Source organism: Lissotriton vulgaris, chromosome 1_1 (genome assembly GCF_964263255.1).
Source record: "Lissotriton vulgaris chromosome 1_1, aLisVul1.2, whole genome shotgun sequence".
Taxonomy (NCBI): Eukaryota; Metazoa; Chordata; class Amphibia; order Caudata; family Salamandridae; genus Lissotriton; species Lissotriton vulgaris.
In genome coordinates this window covers 237,387,345-237,392,745 of record NC_141685.1, presented here as the reverse complement: position 1 = coordinate 237,392,745, position 5,401 = coordinate 237,387,345, and the positions used below count along the sequence as shown (strand labels likewise).

At 52.6% G+C, this 5,401-nt stretch overlaps 1 non-coding gene across 1 annotated transcript; it reads left to right on the top strand.

Moving 5' to 3' along the window:
* The first annotated feature begins 5,014 nt into the window (after nt 1-5,014).
* TRNAE-CUC (transfer RNA glutamic acid (anticodon CUC)) lies at nt 5,015-5,086 on the top strand. The gene has a single exon. It is a non-coding gene; the product is annotated as a tRNA-Glu (tRNA).
* The last annotated feature ends 315 nt before the right edge of the window (nt 5,087-5,401 follow it).

The window sequence follows — 5,401 nt, the reverse complement described above, 5'->3', positions numbered from 1 at the left end:
AGAACCTAGAGGCGAAGCCAGAATGGCGAATCAGGCGTCAGCCCTAATGGCACCGGTCCCATTCCTAACCAGGCCAGGTGAACCCCAACTCAAATGGGAAGACTGGAAGGAATATTTCCTCAATTACATTGAAGCCCTGGAGGATGAGAGCGAAGGGGAATACAAGCCGGATAGAAAAAAGAGGCTGTTGCTCCACAACTTAGGCCCAGAAGGGGTCAGGGTGTTTAAGAATCTGGTGCCCAAAGAGAGGGGTGCAGATGAGACGGACGTCTTTGTGAACGCACTGGACGATCTGGACAGTCATTACCGCCCTGCAGTTTGTGTCTCAATAGACCGTTATAACTTCCAACAGAGAAAACAGGAGGCAGGAGAGTCCATCGATGACTATGTGGCAGAGCTCCGCCGGCTAGCAATCACGTGTAGGTACGGGAACCTGCAGGATGAATACATCAAGGACCAAATAGTGATGCACACCACCAGTAGAGCAGTCCAAGACAAGCTGTGGGCGATGAATGAAACAACCCTGAAAGAAGTGGTAGCAATGGTCAAGAAGGCAGAAATGTCGAAAAGGGGCGCAGATGCGGCGAAAAGAGAAAGCGGGCCGAGACCGATGATCAACAAAATCGACGAGGCGCCACAACCCAGCAAGCCCAAAAGCACCTACGGAGACCCGAAGAGAGACACAAGAGGGCCGGGGAAGCAGTTGCCTCGCCCCAGCCAGGGAACAAAATTTGCGTGCTATCGATGCGGCAGTGCAGCGCACGCGGCCCAGGACAGGCGTTGCCCCGCGTTTCGCGCCAGGTGCTCATTTTGCGGGTTGAACGGTCACTTTGAAAAGGTCTGCCGAAAGAAAGGGACGAAGTCCACGGTCAAGTGCATCGAAGCGGCCGCAGCCAACGTGAGTGAAGAAGAGGACCAGGAAGAAGACGACCTAGTACTATGCATAGAGGATCAAGTGCTGGACGTATCCGGGAAGAGAAGGGATAAGCCCCGCACCGATATGCACATTGGGGGCGTCAAGGTATATGTGGCCGTGGATTCGGGATCCCCCTGGACCATAGTGCAGAGATCGATATGGGAAGAGGATTTCGCGCCAGTGTTAGGACCCGACCTGGAGCCGCCGGACATCAGACCCATCTCGTATACCGAGAATTCCATTCCATTGGTAGGATGCAAAGACTTGGTGTTCGAATTCAGAGGGAGATCGGCCACGTGCACCCTGTATGTAGCGGAAAAGGGCCCGTCCGTCCTGGGTTGGAGAGACGCAGGTGCCCTCGGCATAATACTCAATCCGGGAGGGAAAGAACAGATCTTGCTCACAGATGAATGGCCCCTCTCGCGGGAGGAAGACTGGAAAGCAGCATACCCCAAAGTGTTTGAAGGCACGGTTGGCAAACTGGACAAATTTGTGCACAAAATGGTCCTTAAGGAGGGAGCAGTGCCAGTAGTGCATAAGGTCCGGAACATACCGATATCCACAAGTGAGGCAGTGCGCCAGGAACTACGGAAGTTGGAAGAACTGGATATCATCGAGCCAGTGGACAGTGCAGAATGGCTATCGCCCTTAGTGGTAGTAAAAAAGCCCAACGGCAAGGTCAGGCTCTGTGTGGACCTGAGGGAACTTAACAAAAACCTCATAGTAGAGAGATTCCCGCTCCCCAGAATAGAGGAGATGCTAGCTAAGACGAAAGGCATTACCCATTTTTCCACCATTGACCTCACATCTGCATACTACCAAATAGAACTCCACCCGTCGAGCAGGAAATACACAGCGTTCATAACGCCCTTTGGATGCTACCAATTCAGGAGAATGCCCTTCGGCCTGGCGTCCGCTGCGGCCGTCTTCCAGAAGCTAATGCATAAATTGTTTAAGGACATCGCGGGAGTGCAATACTTCCAAGACGACATCCTAGTGATGGGCTCCAACAAAGGCGATCACGACAGAAAACTACACCAAGTGCTGGGAGTGCTGCAAGGCAAAGGAATGACGGCGGAATGGAGCAAGTGCAGGATTGGGTCTCGCTCAGTGACCTACCTTGGACACGAGATAGGAACACACGGTATCTCGCCGAAGGAGCAAAACGTGAAGGCAATCAAGGACGCCAGAGCCCCAACTACCAAAGAGGAAGTGCGGTCCTTCCTGGGAATGGCCGAGTATTACAGCAAGTTTGTCAGACATTTTGCCACGAGAACGCACAGGATGAGACAACTGACCAGGCACAATACAAAATTCGAATGGGATGAGGAGGCCCAGGCAGAATTTGAGTCCATTAAAGACTGCATCAGCCATGCAATTTCACTGCAGGGGTATGTCCCCACGGGCAAGACTATGGTAACGACAGACGCAAGCGACAAGGGCTTGGGGGCTGTCTTAGCGCAGGAAAGGGACGACGGAACGAATGAAACCATCAGTTTCGCATCCCGGGCGCTGTCCCCGACGGAGCAGAGGTACAGCGTGATTGAAAAGGAGATGCTGGCGGTCACGTGGGCGTTGAGCAAATTTCGCCAGTTCATATGGGGCACGAGATTCAGACTCCAGACGGATCACAAGCCTCTCATCAAAGTATTGACGTCATCTGGTCACGACACAGCCACCCCGAGAATAGCAAAATGACCCTGAAGCTGCTAGATTATACGTACGACGTGGAATACCTTCCAGGTACGCAGAATAGGGTGGCTGATTATCTCAGCCGGGCATCGGCCATGGAAGAGGCGCCAGGAGTGACTCCGGACACAGAGGAGATGGTCGCTAGCATGGAGGATCATGAGTCATCCATCAGTGCGCAGGAATGGCAGGCGGCTTATGAGCTTGATGTGGAGAAGATGGAAGTAAGGAGACATCTCACCGTGGGGTGGCCGGACAAGAAGAAGCTAACGGAGGGTGTCCGACGTTTCTACGAGATGAGAGAAGAGTTGTCCCTGAGTGACTCGGGGATATTTTTGTACAGAGGTGAAAGAGTGGTGCCACCAGTGACGCTGATACCCCGACTGCTGAAGGTGCTCCACGAGGGGCATCTGGGCATAGTGAAAACCAAGGCATTGGTCAAACAGATGTATTGGTGGCCAGGAATGGATGCCCACATCGAGAGACAAGTGCGGGAGTGCGGACAGTGCCAAGGAGCGGACAAGGTGCTCCGCCCTCTCAGACCAGCTCTGGGGAAGTTCGACACCCCGCATGGCCCTTGGGAGGATGTGGCAATAGATATCCTGGGGCCCGTCCTGGACAGTAGAGGAGTAAACAAGTACATCTGTGTATTAATAGACAAATACTCCAAGTGGCCAGAGGTGGACGTACAGGAAGCGATGGACACAGACACGATCCTGAAGTTCCTGACTGGGGTGTTCCTCAGAGAAGGGATCCCCAAAACAATCCTCAGCGATAATGGTCCGCAATTTGTATCGGACAAGTGGGGAAGATACATGAAAAGGAATGGGATCGAGGTGAGACACACGGCCGTGTACCATCCGGCCTGCAACGGCCAAGTCGAAAGGTTCAATAGAGTGCTCATGGGCTCCATCCAGGCAGCCATATCGCAAGGAAAAGACTGGGAGATGGAGATGATGAACATGATTTGGGCCTACCGGATAACGCCCTCTGTAGTGGGGTACAGTCCGTTCCAAGTGCTAAGAGGACGGCACCCCTTCACCCGAGACAACGTGGTATGGAGGGAGAAGACCATCACCAGCAAGTGGTCCCCAGCCGTGGTGCAGCACAATCTGGAGAAGGCCCAGAAGATTTACGCAGCACACTACAACAAGAGACGCAGCGCGAAGGAAACGGCGCTGGAAGAAGGGGAGTGGGTTAGGATCAAACTCCCCACCCTACAGAAGAAGGGCGAAAGTAAATTCAGCCAGCCGCTACAAGTCAAGGAGGTGCGTGGCAGGGCAGCTCTCCTCAGTGACGGCAAGGTCTGGTCGCAAGACCGCATGGCCAGGGTCAACAAAATACTGGTCTGGCCCAAGGACGAGGACGTCGAGAGATGCCTGGATCACCAGGAGGGCAGACCTCTTCCGGAGTTCAACTCAGACAACCAAAGGGAAGATGCAGGTGAGGACAATGAAGAGGTCCTGAGAACCAGGCCGATCGACGGAGGAGAAATACAAGCTAAGGCGGAGCAAGGAACAGATGTGAGAGAAGCTGGGGTGTCCCAGGGAGAGATGGAGGAGAGAGAGAACATGCCGGTAAGACACACCCGCTGCGGAAGGGCAGTTGTGGTGCCCTCTCGTTATAATGACTTTGTGATGGACGGACACTAGCTTGGTGCCAACCCCGGTACCCCACATAGACTATGTTCACTTTGGAGGACACTGTGTTGGGGGGGAATGTTTTATGTTGTGTTTGGTAAAGGGGGGAGATATGTGGTGTGCGCTCTAGTCTACCGGCGTACACGTGATGACGCGTGACGCCGTAGACTAGAGCGGAATAGACGCGCATGCGCAGAAGGCGCAAAAGTGAAAGGCGCGAAGGAGAGAAAGACGGAGCTGGCGACCGGAGCGCAACTGTTAGACGCTCGGCGCCCTTAGCAGTTATCTTGCAGAAACGAATATAATACACGGAGTTAAACACTTACCTGTGTCAGAGCATCCTGTGGGGGAAGTGTACGACATTACAGGAGGGTGACTCACCCTCTCCGCTCTCCCTTGTGTTTGAATTACAGGGGCCGCGGGCGCACCCCTTAGGACAGAACAGTGTCTGTGAGTGAAAGTAAAGTTTACTCTTCCTGTCACTCCCACGGTTTCCGCTCTTCGCCTCTTCCCTGGAGGCTCAGCTCTGGGCGTCTCTTGTTATTAGTGTCTTTGTTTCTGTCCTTCTTGTCCTCACTGCGCAGTCTGCCGATAGATGGATGTTCTCTGTTGTGTGATTCTTTTCTCTGCGTGGGTTGTCCGTACAAACATCGGTAGCATGAAGCAAACATGAAGAAAAGCACCCTCAGCAGAAGACACAGAGAGGACGAACACTGCACGCGCTGCATGAGTGCCCTCACAAAGCCCATAAAGCCACCCTCAAGCACGCTCCCTGGTGGTCTAGTGGTTAGGATTCGGCGCTCTCACCGCCGCGGCCCGGGTTCGATTCCCGGTCAGGGAAAGAGACTTTTTAAGCGACTATTTTCTTCTTGAACCCTTACTGGGTGTTTTATGTTTTTATATAGAATTTGTTTTGCTTAATTACACTGATTACTTTATGATGTGCCCGATATGAGACACACTGATAACGATTGGTGCACATTTTATACATCTTATTGACACAGGAAAGAAAACAAGCAGCGTGACTCAATTCTCAGCGCGGTCTGAAGAATCTGCAGTTTTGTTTGGAATCTACTATCTTCATGTTGTTGTTGCCAGACCATGTTAATGAAAACAAGTGCTCAAAGTCACAATTCGCATTGCACTAAAGTGCATT